The sequence below is a fragment of the Ambystoma mexicanum genome, chromosome 5q (assembly GCF_040938575.1).
Source record: "Ambystoma mexicanum isolate Mex_15411 chromosome 5q, UKY_AmexF1_1, whole genome shotgun sequence".
Classification (NCBI taxonomy): domain Eukaryota; kingdom Metazoa; phylum Chordata; class Amphibia; order Caudata; family Ambystomatidae; genus Ambystoma; species Ambystoma mexicanum.
Window position 1 is genome coordinate 1,064,300,249 of NC_090933.1, and position 17,068 is coordinate 1,064,317,316.

Genomic DNA, 17,068 nt, shown 5'->3' on the forward strand with positions numbered 1-17,068 from the left:
AACACCATCTCCTTCAAAGTACTGTGCATTGCTTGGAGCAATGTTATCATGGCTACAAAAAAACATACTAACTCATAGCATGAATGCACGCATGCTGCGATTGATGATGCACCTCCAGATGCTTTGATCTGGACAGAAAACAGAAGTGTTGTTCCATTGCACTCTCGCGAGCAAAGCAGAAAAAATAACTTTCGATGTTGGGAAGATGGCCATGAGTGCTTCAACCAACTGTGCCAAATCTGCCAACAAAGTACGTGAAGTCGGGTATCCCAAGTGGCAAGCACCGTAGTGCAAAATTAACGCATGAGGAGTGGTCAGTCAACGCATGTCTCTGCAAACTTGCAGAATTGCCACAGCATTGGCATCAGTGTTAGCACTCCAAACCACCTCCACTCCTCGCACATCAAAATGGTGTGCCACATGCATACTCTCGGCATAGTGTCGTAAGCCTTGCACAAAAAATTCTCCAAGCAGCAAAACCTTGACCCTCTGCACCTCTGTCATTGTCAGTGTGCACACCGTCTTTCGACGCAAAATACTAATGTGAACATCTGATTGGCTGATGCCTACAGTCGTCTTTCCATGCAGGATTTGCTGTAGAAACCTGTATGTGACACGCCCTACCAGCGGACAAGCGGTGCCTACGTGCGGCCCGTAACTCTTACCCAGTCCTTCCACCCTTTCTACAGTGGTACCAAAGCGAGTCCCTCATTGGGCACAACTAAGCGGGTGCACAATCATCCACCAATCACATAGAACATCGCTAATTTTAACTCCGTCATCAACATTGCACACTTCAAAATTACTGTTGATGATTCTTAATTAAAATCGCATACCAATGCAAAGCACCTACTTCACAAGTGACTGTGCAAGGTTGCGAATTTCTACGTACAGCTACATGCATGTGCACATGCATCAGTATAGAGTACAGGTATGTACATTTTAATCAGAGTACATGTGGAACCCTTATGATTTAAAATAGACAAAATAATGGCGGTAAATTTCCATAGGGAACACATAACAGCGCTCACCCTTTTAAAGTGCAACAATGCCGATTTGTCATTAACAAAGGGCCCGACCGCTTACTGGCCCTCATTACGACCCTTGCGGAAATCGACTGACCGGAGCGCCACAGCGTAAATAGCGTTTCCGCCATTGCACGAAGGAGCAAAGTGCGGCCCATTCCGACCCATCGGGCACGAGCACCACGGCATGGCGGAAGTGCAAAGTCCGCGATGGCGGAAATGACCCCAAAACGGCCCACACCGCCGCCGTACGGCGCCCCAGGTGCAATACCGCCACCCCTCTTAGCGGTCACCGCAGTGTGCGCCTACCGGAAAGTACGGTGGCCGGAAATATACGGAAACGGAAGTTAAAACACGGGCCCGGAACGGGAAACATCCCGGCGTACACCTATAAATACACTAAAACCACACAACCACTAAAAACACTACCCTGAGACACACCCCACCCCGTCAACCACCCTAGCGAAACCAAGAAAAATGGGAAAAGTAGCGAAGAAAGCGTGCGACCGCAAGCGGCAGGTCCACTTCTCCCGTGAGGAACTCACCGTGCTAACAGAGACCCTCCAGGAGAATGCTACCGTGGTCTTCTCCACGCAAATGACCAGGACGGCACTTGCAAACAAGAAGGCCATATGGGCTCTGGTGGCACAGCGGGTAAGTGCGGTGGGGACCGCACCCCGCACCCCACAGCAATGCCGCAAGCGATGGGACGACCTGCGGATACGCGTCCGCAGCATACTCTCTGCCAACCGCAACATTGCCACAGCCACCGGGGGAGGTCCTGAATCACCCATCAAGTTGACCCCCTGGGAAGAAATCTGTGCCTCCACCATCGGAATGGAGAGCATTGAGGGAGTCGGAGGGATGGAGAAAGGAGTGCAGACATCCGAAGATTCAGGTAGGTGGGCCAGATAAAACAATCCACACAGTCCATCCATGTGAAGTACCATGCGTCCACATAGTGCAACAGAAACACATGTCCAGGAGAACGTCCACACACATCGGCCTGATAGCGCACGTTAAAAACCACAATAAATACATAAATAATTAAAAACCCCTAAAACACGCACTACACGTGCAGCAGGCACACCCTAACTGCAGGCTGCCAAACAACTGCACCCTCACTCCACACACAAATCAAAGCACCTCCAAGGCCCCGACCCAAAACACCCTCAGGTACCACCCCAAAGCATGTGATACAATGCCATTCCAATTCCCACAGACCCATCAATAACCCTCGCTCTCCTTTACTCCACCACAGGGTCCGATCCAAACGACCAGCAACAGGACACCCCTACCAGCACACCTGCAAAGAGGGCCAAGACCAACGGCCAGAGACCCTCCACCTCAGCTGCACGCATCAAGACACGGCAGCAGCACAAATCAGGTGGCAGCACACAGGAGGGAACATCAACAGGCACCCCAGCAGCCAGCATGCCCACAACACCACCACCACAGGTCCCCCCAATGGATGCCACAGAAGGCACTGCCTCTGGTGGCAGCAGCACCATAGGTGACACCCCATTGATGGCAGCATGCTCGGACACAGAAAACGGGGATGCCGAAGTCAGATCCATCCATGACCTGTCCCAATCCCCCTGTCTGTCCCATCCCGTACAACATGAGGATACCACGCAGGGGCACCCACAAGACGACGACTGGCCATCCCCCCCAAGCCCTGTGGGAAGGCAACATGAGGTCAACAGCCCCTCTGCGACACCCCCGCAAATGGCCATGGCCCAGCAGAGGCAACAGTCCCTCGACCAGTTGATCGAACAACAGCAGCAACTGGCCACACTCCTCAAGGACCATGCCGATGAATGTGGGGGCACCAAGGCAGACATAGAAACATCAACTGAGACACTTAGGGCAGAAATGGAGAGAGGCACAGAGACGCTAAGGTCACAAATTGAGAGAAGCACCGAGAGCCTGAGGGGGGAACTGCATGCGACGTCCAAAGACGTATGTGCCGAACTTGCCGCAGTGCGCCGTGTGCTCACTGAGCTCTCGCAAACCCTTAGGGACATGCATGGACGTGAGCAGGCAGACACATCATCCGTTGCAAGTTCCGTCCAGGGCAGCCCCCAACGTAGATCTGGGAGGACCCGGCGCTCCACAGGCAGGGGTGCCCCTGATACCCGCAGAGGGGGCATGCAATAGCGACAGCCCACTGACAATGAGCATCTTTGGACACTGGTGTTCGGGGGGGAGGTAGGAGGGTGGAGGGGGTGTGTTGGGCTCACTTGGGTGGCGGGTCGATAGGGTGTACAACATGATATCACATATGCCATAAACAGTGCACGGTCAACCAATGAGATGTGTGGACATTGATCTTTGTGTACTAGGCCATCATAGGCGTACAGTCCATTTTGTGCATGTTCCAGACACACACAGTGCCACGTGTCCCGTGTCCATGTATCAGCCACCAGGCATGAGTGCTAGAAGCATACATCAATGAGATGCTGACGAATGTCACGGGCCTCCGGTGCCTCGCAGACTCCTTGAGGTGCTGCCACATCCCCACCCTCATCATGACCATCATCCGGTGCTTGCAGTTCTGCGTCAGGGGGCATGGGCACATTTCTACGTACGCACATGTTGTGGAGCATGACACATGCCATCACCATCTTTGCAACCTTCTCATGGCGGTACAGGAGTGCCCCGCCAGACCTGCTGAGGCAGCGGAAACGGCCCTTCAGTAGGCCGAATGCCTGCTCAATGACTACACGGGTACGTGAGTGGGCATGGTTGTAGTCCTCCTCATGCTGGTCCCGTGGGTTCCGGACTGGTGTGAGGAGCCATCTCTTCAGTGGATATCCAGCATCACCTGTATGTGGACGAGAAACGTAGGATGTGGAATGCCATTGATACGTACGCACACCCCCCCCCCTTCCTGCCAGTACATTGCCAAATCACATGCCCCACATCATCATGCATGCAATGAGACTCACCGAGTAGCCAGGATCTGTTCCCTGCGTGTCGCTCCATGTAGCGTGGTATGGTAGAGTTCCTCAAGACCATGGAATCATGGGTTGATCCAGGGAATCGGGCACAACAATGCGTAAAGATCCTGTTGGAGTCACACACCATTTGTACATTCAGGGAATGAAATTGTTTTCGGTTGCGGTACTGGGCCTCCATGGCATGTGGCACGACCAATTCAACATGGGTGCAGTCGATGGCACCAATGCAACCCGGTATGCCGGCAAGTGCATGGAATCCCACTTTTGTGTTGGTTATTTCCTGCTCCGAGCGTGGTAGGGAGATGTAGTCGTCTGCGTGCTGCAGGAGGGCATCGAGCACTTGGAATAGTGTCCGTGAGAACAGTGGCTGAGAAATGCCATGCAACTGTCCGACTGTGTGCTGGTAGGTGCCTGTGGCCAGGAAGTGGAGTACAGACACCACCTTCAGTAGGGGTGGGATGGCGGTTGGGCTATCTATCATGCTGACTAGGTCAGCCTGTGTCATGTCCACAATGGCGGCTATGGTGTCCCGGTCCAGACGGTAGAGGGTGTGGATCTGCTCATCAGTGAGGTTGAACGGATGTGCTCGGAGGCGTGGGATTGCGGGCTGCCTGCGTGGTGGTAGTGGCTGTGCTGCTGGGCCTTGCTGGCCCTGCCTTGGCCTCCTCCTCCTCCTGCGTCTCCTCCGTGCGGCTGGTTGTAGTTGTTGTTCGTCTTCTTCTTGGAGTCGGAGCACTTGCAGTGCTCTCAGGTCCCCCAGGGCCAACATCGCGAGTCCTGCCGGTAGCATTTCGCTGTGGTTGTGGGAGGAGACTGGCTGTGCAATTTATGTGTTTTCAGGCTGTATGGCCTCCACCTGTGGTGATTGATTCCACCTGTGCAAACTGCTCTCCCCTTTGGCCGAGCACGTCCCGCGCACAACGCTGCAATTCGGGGAATGGTATCTTGCTATTGCAATCATGTATTTGTACCCGATGGGCGTGTAAGATTGGTTGATATGTTCATTCTGCTGTGGTCCCATTGTTTCCCATACTATCTGTGCAGTCGCGAACGGACTTGTGAAGGGTCAGTGGAACGTAGTACTCGAGTAACGGTGGGCCCTCATGCATCACTGTACCGAGTTGCAACGACGGGCGGGGCGTCCCATTTGTGGGTGAAGGCAGTTGCCATTTTCACACACAGCCGCACTCGATGGAATAATTAGTGATTTCAAACGGCCACAGATGCCTTTTCGACGTGATGTTGCAAATGAGGAATTCGAAGGGCGGCGCTTTCGGTTTCCAGCTAGCGGCGAGGAGATGCCCACAGGTCTGACTGCAAATATAACGTTCTATTGTTCTATGTCCTTGAGACAGGGCCCATGGCGAGGGAGCAATGATTGATATGAATAGTTTGGGATGCGCAATAGCTACGTGGGCGATGAGGCCGGCCATTCCCAAATACATGTTACTTCACAACACTGGATTTACGGGCTGGGGCACTGTGGATTTAGCAGGCTGCATTACGCACAGACTCAATGGACGTTTCTAATGTCATGTGAGTAATTATTCAGGCGTTTTGATCCCGGGATGAGGGAATGATGGATGGATGCATGGGCAGGTGATTTGATGCAGAGTTTGCCATGTACAGGGCTTCTTGGGATCTATCCGCCTCCCCTACGCTATGTGATGCAGGGCTGCCATAGTGGGACCATCGTCTATCTGGCCTTGTTGAGCCCTCCCTGTCTCGACGCGCCCTCAGACACTTGTGTCCATGCACGTTAACATTCCCATCTGATGGATTCTGTTTTGGCAGACGCATGCACAGGTACACTCGTTCGTGATGGTGTTTACACCTAGGTATAGATGGTTATGAGTCGCAAGTGGCTTTGGGGTGGTGATGATCCTTTGGAGTGGGCTAGCATGCATATGGCTGTGGATTTCGTGTGCTCATTGGAGTGAGTTGTTCGAATGTAGTTCTGATGGCCATTCTGTTCTTGTTCTTTTCTTTTGGTTGACAGGTATCTCCTCCCCTTTTGCCACTGCCATCTGTATGCCACTCCTGCAGATGGATTTTACTCCCGACACCTGCTGCTTCGTGTTAATCGGTGGAGCAGCATTACGATCTTATGGGACGATCGCCAGTGGCCCACATGCCCTTACGCAGTACTGGTGGCTCGGAGCAACATTTCAGCCTTTCAGCTGGACTAGTGCCTCCCCATTGGGACGGCCCTGCGGTTGTGTGCGCTTCCTTGTTGCCTTTTCGTACGTGATTGTGGCTCTGTGTACCATGATGGGACAGGGCGTCACACAAGTAGTGGCTGGTCATTTCTTGCGGATGCAGCCCACAATGGTGAAATGTGTTTTGGAGTTCATGGCCTGATGGCTGTATGGGCTTGGTGATTTTGTTGTGCATTAAATTTCTATTCTGATTTGGCCCGTGTAGCGTTTTTCTTTGCAAGTGATGTGGCATGTGCCTATTTGTGGGGCGATGTATTGTGAGGAGATCTGCATTGGGTTCCTGCTTCGGGGTTTAGTTGCGTGGTACTGTGCTGGGCGCGTTTGCCTACTGAGCCCGTGAGGTCAGGGATGGGGGCTGCCTATATGACAGTTTGGATGTTGTCATGCTCAGGGGCGGGGGATTGGGTTTTGTGTAACAGATGGCGGTCAGCCAGGTGGACTGGTGGAATGATGTGATTTTCGGAATGTTGCTGGGCACAGGTGCCTGTGTTTGCGTGCGTTTCTTGGTGGGGGACTGTGGTCATGTCCATTGGGATGGCTTCTGTATTCGTGCCATCTGTGCCCTGCAGCTCCCATTGGCCCCTCTTGTGTTGCTTTTGTTCGTTGGCATGCATGGGTGCTTTGTACATTTCAATGGTTGCATTGTGACTTCATTGCACCTACAGGGAGTTGTACTTTGTGGGCAGGGAGCGGTGTACTGGCACTCAGTGGGGCCGTTTACGGTTGATTCGCGATGCCGTACTTCTCGCCATGGCGGAATGGTCCATTCCGCCATGCCTGATGGCGTTAGGTACATGTCCGCTAGGGTCGGAATTGGCGTACCGTTGCACCATGGTGGTGTTTGCGGTTTGGCATGGAGCGCGCGCGCGTGCTTAGTGCAGTTAGCGTTGGCGTTCACTACGGTGTCGCTAATGGCTTCGTACTTTGCGGTGACGGGTCATAGTCGCACCGAGCGCTATTCGATGGCGGTATTGCATTTCCGCCATCGTTTTCCCCTTTCCGCCAGGGTCGTAATGAGGGCCACTGTCTTCTGCATAACCTGTACATACGTTGCAAGCATGCCTATTTAGGCATAGCTCTCAACAATTTTTGTCTTAAAGGCGGGTGAAATCAGCCGATTTTGTTTTTGGCGGGTGTGACGCCCATTGGATTGAATGGCCGTGCAGGAGTCTTGGCGGGTGAGTCTGCCCTTTACAAGGCGGGTAACACCCGCCAAAAGCGTGTGAGTTGAGAAGTAGAATTTAGGGCAGACCTCAATTTTGTATGTGAAAATGTCAGAGTTCTGTACTCTGTACTGCCTACAGTAATACTACTTGCAATGTGATCATATGAGAATAGTAATCGCTCCCGATTGTGGTGCTCACATGTCCTTCGGAGGGTCTCCCGATTTTGGACATCATGCTTTTCATTAACACGTACAAAATGTTTGCCCATGTAGTACTTTCCCCTATCGCTTACAAACCTCTCTCCTATGCATACTACACTTTGTAAAGAACAAGGCATTTCCAAACCCTTAAAAATATAGCTATTTTGAAGGACTTTCAAGTACCATATTGAAAGTAGTATGGAAAGACTGCACAGAAATAAGTGAAATGTGTACGTGGTCTGGGTTGAAATATGAAAGTTAAATCCTCTGACGAAAGGAATGCAAGTAAAGTCTGCAGTATCATGACGGCTGCAAACACACAAAGTAATTGATATTGTTTTTTAATTCACAGTGAAGACTACTGTCCTGAGAATCAACAGCATTTACACTGCAGACGACATATCCGAAGAAACCTGGTCATCTTGTACAAAAAAGTAAGAACCGTACAACCTTCATATTGTAACTACTCCTTAAAGAGGCTGCGTGGGTTATTTGTTTATTTTGGGCACCAAAGCAAGCATTCATTGGTAAACCATTCTACCTACAAATATCCATTTATTGAACAAAGATTAACAGTTGGAATGGCTGACAAATCCCTGTGTGTTTGGTACTGAAATAACATAGGGAATCCTTAGAAGGTTAGATTGTGAAAGTAAGTTGTGGTAGCAATTTTTTGGCATTTCGGTTATTAATAATGGTTCTTGTCACAAGTAGGGCACTTTGTACTCTCATCTAAAGCACATTGTACTAGTATACAAACAGTAAAGTAGCCTTACCAAATGATAGTTAGAGGTCACTGTGCGTTGACCATGGCAAAGAGCTTCCCCATCACACTTATGAACACATGCACACAGCACACATACATTGGACAACAGACAAAAGTATACTTTTTTTTCTCAACAGACACCAAAGAATGCCTACCAAAAAGCAGCTCCATAGAAAGGAATGCAGAATTAGAGCAAATAAAAATAAAGGTGCCCAATGTAAGCATCCACCTGTTGTAGAGTTAGTGGAGAATCTTGGTACAAACCACCTAATGCAGTTGGGTAACATATAGTAACATAATAAAAGAAGCCTCAACTACCAAAACTGTACCTCCTCCATTAAAGTGTCACAAAACACAGAAATGTTGTAAAAAAAAAAAACGGATGCCAGTACAGCTAACAATGTTCCTAATAATCCTGATAGTGTAAGAAGAACCCATAGTAAAAAAAGAATTTTAGCAAACATGTTTCATCACATAGTCCTTCAGAATCTACTAAGAAGACGACCAAAATCATCCTCGCCCCTTAAAATGTACCATAGAAAGTTAATTCTACAAGCACTTGTGGACAATGCAATCCTTCTCAAAAGGAAGTTGTTCATATTAGTGTTGAAAAGGATGAAAGCATTAACAAAACAAAACTAAGCACCAAACTACAAACGAAACTCAGCAATAAACGGAATGTGAACAAAAATAATTGTTTGCATGTTTGTGGTGGTGAATGGAGTCACACAACAACCACAGAGCCATATTTTAATGAAGAAGCATACAAACAAAATCAAACAAACACAATTGTCATCCATAGCAGTGGATGAGGGTATGAGAAAATCAATACTACCATCATGAAACAAGAAACACTGCTTCCAAAACTGTCTTCTGAAAACTCAGAATTACCTCTTGATTTAGCAGAAACACACAGTCCAGTATACACATGGCCGTGAACATCAATGTGTGCCATTGCAAACAAAGCTTTCAAATCTTTACGTCAGTTCCTCAATCAATATGTAAAAGGTAAAGACAAAAGCAAAATGAAAGTGCTGCAAAATATGGATATTTGTGTAGTGCGGAAAATCACAGGACTAAAAGGACATTCATTAGCCTGCATTTCTGGCCCTATTTGCAAAAATACCTTCCATGATATCAAAAGAATAGCAGTACATCATTCCAAAGTAATAAATACATTTAGTGTATATAATATACTGTGCAAAAAGTCCAGCTTCAGAATTAGGCAATTTAAATACCACTCTTCTGCATGGTACACCCAAATACTTACAAGAAGAAATGGACCGTATTCAGAAAAAGTATTTTGGAAGTGAAAGCCACATAGAAAATGCAACAGTTTTAGAGCAAAGTAGCAACAATTCTGCACATAGCACCTTCTATTACACACATACAGAAAAGAAATACTAAAATTTAAAAGGTCATCGGCTGAAGTACCAAACCATGTGTGTGTATGTTGCTACTTTTTACAAAAGGAACACACAAAATGTTGACATAGCACATAAAATAGAAAACAATGAAGACTCTAAATGGTTTGAATTAGCTTTGTACCTTTTAGCTGAAAGCAAATGTGAAATAACTGAACGCCTAATATGTTGCAGTTACTGTACTGCAAAGTTAGATAACAACCACACTCCTTCACGTGCAATTACAAATAATTTGGAATTGTTTCCATTACCAAAAATCCTGCAACAGCTCAATTTGTATGAGAGCATAATAATTCAAACAGTTCACCCATTTCAAGCAATTAAACACCTTCATCCAAAAACAGCAAATGTACCTTCCTCTGAATTGGTGAAAGGCATTCGTGGCAAAGTAGTTTACTTGCCATTAGATCTAACGGAAAATGTGCACACTCTAGGAGTGGAACGTTCAATAGAGCATTCTTTAATAGTCTTGGTAAATGGAGTACCAACAAAGGACAAAAAATGTTGGCAACAATTAGTGGACTTACACAAAGTTAGACAAGCATTGCAATATCTAAAAGACAACAATGAGAGCTACAAGGAAATAAATATTGATGAAAGCTTAAGGCAAACAACTGAAATAATTCAAAAGCCATCAGAAACTGGACAATTCGAACTTCTGGATCCAGCTACAGTATCCACTCTTTTGGACCATTACACAATTCATCCATTGCATTCCAATGAAAGCATAGATGATGCACTAGAAACTTACCAAATGCTACAAACCAAAGGGTCACCAATGAGTGTTTGGGAAAAAAGTATAGAAGCACATGCTTTTCCACTGCTATTTCCTACTGGCAAAGGTGGGAGATACGATGATAGACCCACTGAGATTGGGGCATCAGAATACCGCTCATTATGAATGTATTCCAGATTTAGAGAAAATGTGGAATACATATTCCACCTACTCTATGAAAGTGAAGTAGCAACACTATGTTATGGAGTTGCACACATTCTTAAATCTGGAACGCACTTTAAAAATATGTCAGCTACGCAGTTAATACAAAAAGTACAAGAAAAAGTTGAGGTTTTACAATCAAGTATAACAAATTTGTTTGCAAACATGCGTGGTACAAAGGAATACGGGTTTCGACGGCACATAGACGTGCGTTGCATGATCAGAAACCTTAGACCACCAACTTGGTTTGCTACGCTAAGCTGTGCAGAATATGCATAGGAAGATTTACATGAGTTCCTACGCATAGCAAACAGCAACAAAAACAACATAGATATATTAACACCTGGAGAACTTTGCTCTCTAGATCCAGTTAATATCTCAAGATATTTCCATCATCATTTCATTGCAATGCTACACTTTATTTGCAATAAAACTGTTCCTCCCCTTGGAGAAGTGCAACACTTCTTTTGGAGAAAAGAATATCAAGCGAGAGGAGCACCACATATTCACATGCTGTTATGGTTCAAAGGAGCACCGAAATTTGGGCACGACAGTGATAGCACTGTTTTGCAGTTTATCCAAAAATATGTCACATGTGAAATCCCTTCACAACAGACACATAGTGAGCTGCATGGGCATATTTTACAATTTCAAAGACACAAATGTGGCAAATATTGTCGCCGTAAATACAAAAACAAAGATAAATACTACACCAAATGATGCTTTGGTTTCCCTAGACCAGTTACAGAAATAGGTGAAGTAAACAACTTCATGTCTTTAGTTCGACATAGTGTTAAAGGTAAATCACCTAAAAACACGTATTACATAAAAAGAAGGGAAGAATCAAAATATATCAATGATTACAATGCAATCATTGCCCTATTATGGAATGCAAACATAGATGTGCAGTACATTGCAGACAATTCAACTGCTGTTGCACGATATGTTACAGCCTACATAACAAAAGCAGAGAAAACAGAGCTTCAAGACCTCTGGGATGACCTTGCATCAGACAAAACATTATCACAGAAATTCTACAGACTAGGCATAAAAATGCACTCTCGTAGAGAATGTGGGGCCTATGAAGCAGCAGATCGTTTAACCAGCACTGCTTTGTCTGGAAAATCAGACAACATAGTATGGCTCAGTCTTGGTCCTGCAAAATCAAGAAAAAGAGTGCTAAAATCAAATGAGGACATAGAAACAATTGCCAGAAATGATCCCAACAGCCAAGACATTCTAAAAAACAATGTACTGGACACATACTATCGAACAGGAGTACCACTCTGGAAAGCATGTGTCTATACCACATAGCTCAAAACTTTGCATACAAAAATAATGTAAAACCCGATGAAAGCAAACGTAGATATAGAGTGACCGATTGTGAAGGGAGCGTAGTGAAACTTAACAAACAAAGCTTAATTAATCGTGTGAAATTGTCATTATAAACTCCTTAACAGAATGAACTATATTACATGTCTCTGTTACAACTTTTCAAACCATGGAGAAAAGAGGAAGACATACTAGATAATTATGTGTGCTATGAAGATGCTTTCAATGCAAATGAAGGCACTGTCACCGATGTTAACTTTACGCAGTACACAACAATGTTACGCAATGAGCAGCAACAGGAAGAAGAAATTCAGGCCCAACTAGATAAAGACTCTTCAGACAGTAGTCATCTTTCTGTAACAGGAAGTCAAGAACCAATCGGACAACTACTAATAAGAAATGAGGCTGAAGATGCGATGGTAGAAGTAGAAAATACCATGTATCAGTATCAAGAAGATACAGAAGACTTAACTGTACAACAAGCAAAACTTAACAACGATCAACGCACCATTTTTGAAGACATAACAAAACAAATTGTGCATGGCATACAACACGAAAATAAAGAATGTACCTGCCAAAATTACAAACCTATACTGCTGTATGTCAGTGGTGAAGCTGGATCAGGGAAAACATTCTTAATCAAAATGATCAGCAAGTTCCTTCAACAATTGACAAACAACAAACTGGCAGCTGTTGTATCAGCCCCCACAGGTTTAGCTGCCTACAACAGAGGCGGTGTGACTTTACACCGATTACTACTGCTTCCAGTAGAGCATCAAAATAAATTAGACTACTACAAACTTTCTGCAGAAGCTGCAATGGACTTATGTAGAGTAATGAAACAAATGAAAATGCTACTAATAGATGAAGTGAGTATGGTCTCCAATCTTATGTTAGCTTTGATTCATCTCAGATTGCAAGAAGTACTTAAAAGTAATAACGAAGAACTCTTTGCAGGGAAAACACATAATCGTTTTCGGAGATCTTCTACAATTGACAACAGAAAAAACGGAAAATGCACTCAGATACAGAACTTGCTGGCCCATTCAAATTTACAAATTAAAGTGGGGTAAGTTGCTATGCAAATGTAGCAATGAATATTCTATTTCAATTCCCACCAATTGTTAACAATATTTACCTGCACAGCACAGACCAATTGTGTTTGCAATGTTAGTGCTGCATAGAAATGCAACAAGCAATCCTGACAACACATACAATGTTCATGGAGTAAGGCAACAATTAGACAACTGTGCTGGAATGGTGAGATTCACTATGAACTCACAAGAAGATCCACAAGAATTTCTAATGTACATACTATTAGTATTGGAAAACAAAAGTATACCTGTAAATTAAATCTTCCAAATTTTGTACATGTGGAAACATACATGCACTCTCTGTAACAAAGTGATACAGGAAGAAATCACAAATGCGCGTTTTGTGTATATTTCCATAACAAATTGTGAGAGAATTCCTTTTCAGCAAATTGTACAAAATGCAAACCATGGCAGATTATGCAGTATTTGCAATTCAGACAATCGCTCTACCTTACTTATACAATCACAGAGTGCCTACATAATTGTTATGCTTCTATGTTATAATGCAGATGGCACCAAAAACAACTGCAAACTAACTGGATTTACACAAGGTCAAGTGTCACTTGGAAAGAAAATCTTTACAACAGTAGGATTAATCTACCATGCAGGAGCTACAACCAATGCAGGTCACTACACTGCATACATTAAAAAAGAATTCTGGATGGTTTGAATGTAATGATAGCACCATTACTCTAAAGCAGAGGTTGCCAGCTAACCTAACAAATGCATATTTAATGTTCTTGAAGCCAAAATTTACGTAATAAGATGTACTTCAAAATTGTCAACAAAGTATGTAAAAGACTACAAACTGTTAGAATACACCCACAGGTATCTAACTACCCAACAGGATGGAAGAATGACACAAATAAATGATTATCAAATATCGTTGGAAACAAATGCACAGGCAGAATACACCTATCTGGGGGTGGGGGTGCTGTTGTTAAAAATCGGCAGAAAGGCAACAAAGAAAACATTAATGGGAAAGATAAAGGAAACAAGATATGTCAACGACCCAAAATGAATGAGTAGCACAAATCTGTACGAACAAATGCACAGTTAGAGTACGCCTACAGGTATCTAACTACCCAACAGGATGGAAGAATGACACAAATAAATGATAATCACAGATCGTTGGAAACAAATGCACAGGTAGAATATGCCTATAGGTATCTAGGTGTTGGTAAATATCGGCAGGAAGGCAACAAAGAAAAAATTAATGGGAAAGATGATGGAAACAGGATGTAACAACAACGCAAGTGAATGAGTATCAAAAATCTGTAGGAACAAATGCTCAGTTAGAATACACCTACAGGTATCTAACTTTTGTTAAAAATGGGCAGGAAGGCAACAAACAATAACATTGATTAGAAAAATGAAGAAAACACTGAAACGAAAAAATGAAGTACTTAGTTGCATAAGAAATGAAGGGTTTTTTAAAACCGACAAGGATTTTTTTCCCCAGACCCAAGGATTTGAAAAGAAAACACAGAAACTGCAAACTTTCTGCAGAAGCTGCAATGGAATTATGTAGAGTATTGAAACAAATGAAAATGCTACTAATAGATGAAGTGAGCATGGTCTCCAATCTAATGTTAGGTTTGATTCATCTCAGATTGCAAGAAGTACTTAAAAGTAATAACGAAGAACTCTTTGCAGAGAAACACATTATCGTTTTCGGAGATCTTCTACAATTGACACCAGTGAAAGGTGAACCGATTTTTAAAAGCTTAGGCCACAAACTCTGTTAACCTTTGGCAACATTTCCAATACAGAACATTAACTGAGAACAGGCAGCAATCTGCAGGTCTCACTTATGCCAACATCATAAAAAGTATTAGAGTTGGTGTATTATCGCAAGAAGCACAAGCTGTATTGAAAAAGCGACATATACATGCACTTTATGGTGATAATGCATGTGCAACTGATGTTATGGAACAAATAGCGCACAAAAATGTCAATTGTATGGCCGTAATGCCAACTCTTGCAAGCTGTTTCAAATTCAATGAAACAATGTTAAAGAAAGAACTGCAAGCAATAATAGAAATTAGCGCCACAGACAAACTAGACGTACATGGTTTGACAGTACCCATGTGTGAGCAAGCCACAACAAGACTAACTGGCTGATTCATGGAATTAATGTGCGCTGTAAATTCTGGCGCAGAGGTGCCAAAACGTGGGAATCGCAGAGCAAGTGCGAAAATGGCAGGGAAACCAGTGCACATCGATTCATGGAAGTCCGTGCGCGAGAAAAATATTAGATGTGTGCTGAAAAAGTGCGCGGCGCACACCAGCGCACAGGTCATCCAACGGCGTGCGCCACGGCCACAGCAAAATCGCACATAGCGCGGCGCACATAACAATAGTAGGCGTAACACGGGGCGTAACACTGTAATGGGGAACAATGCGTAAAAATATGGGCGTCACGGGGGAAGTACAGGAGGCAAGTGCGCGGAACGCCCACATGCTCGCCTACAACTCGTATTCATGGAATCGAATAGGGCAAACCAGCGCACAGGCAAAGACGCGCACAGGGCCAAACAAGTCGGCCACAAGTAAGCAGGCGGTAGCGTCCCTGCGCCTGAAATAAATGTGCGCTAACAAAAAGCACCTATATACAGCTATGATGAATGATCCATACTGTGGCCCTCTAGGACAAATGAGGTGCAAAGGGGTACGCGACAAACACGGACACCCGCTGTGTGAAAAATAGCGGGTGCGTGTATTTCGGGGTACGCGGGAAGTTCCACACACAATTGACCTTGGTACGTGTATTCCGGGGTGCCCGTGAAGTTTCACACGATTTCAGCAGGGTACGTGTATTCCAAGGTGCGTTTGCAGGGTACGTGTATTTCGGGGTGCGCGTGATGTTCCACACGCGATTTCAGCAGGGTACGTGCACTTTGGGTGCGCGGGAAGTTCCACACGCGAATCCAGCAGCCTACGTGTATTTCGGGGGTGCCGGGGAGTACTACACGTGAATTGGCCGTGTGGGTCCTCCCAGGTGTTCCCTCTACACCCTCCACGGCCCCTGCAGGCAGCCCACACCACAGGGGACTACCCTGCACCCCTGCACATGTCCCACAGAGAGCCCATCCACCATGGCCATGTCCCCCAGCCAACCCACATGTCACCTTGCACTACTGCCCACCAACGCATGTCTCCCAGCACCCCCACCCCCCAGCAGTCAGGGGCACCCTCCACCAGGCCCCCACTCATGTCCCCCTGCACCCCCACCCCCCAGCATACAGGGGCACCCTCCACCAGGCCCCCACTCATGTCTCCCAGCATCCCCACCATTCAGGGGCACCCTCCACCAGGCCCCCACTCATGTCTCCCAGCACCCCCACCCCCAGCATCCAGGGGCACCTTCCACCAGGCCCCCACACATGTCTCCCAGCACCCCCCCAGCATCCAGGGGCACCCTCCACCAGGCCTCCACACATGTTTCCCAGCACCCCCACCCCCCAGCATCCAGGGGCACCCTCCACCAGGCCCCCACTCATGTCTCCCTGCACCCCCACCCCTCAGCATCCAGGGGCACCCTCCACCATGCCCCCACTCATGTCCAACGCATTTCCCCCTGCACCCCCACCCCCCAGCATCCAGGGACACCCTCCACCAGGCCCCCACTCATGTCCCCCCGCACCCCCACCCCCCAGCATCCAGGGGCACCCTCCACCAGGCCCCCACTCATGTCCCCTGCACCCCCATCCCCCAGCATCCAGGGGCACCCTCCACCAGGCCCCCACTCATGTCCAACTCATGTCGCCCTGCACCCCCACCCCCCAGCAGTCAGGGGCACCCTCCACCAGGCCCCCACTCATGTCCAACTCATGTCTCCCTGCACCCCCACCCCCCCAGCAGTCAGGGGCACCCTCCACCAGGCCCCCACTCATGTCTCCCTGCACCCCCACCCCCCAGCAGTCAGGGTCACCCTCCACC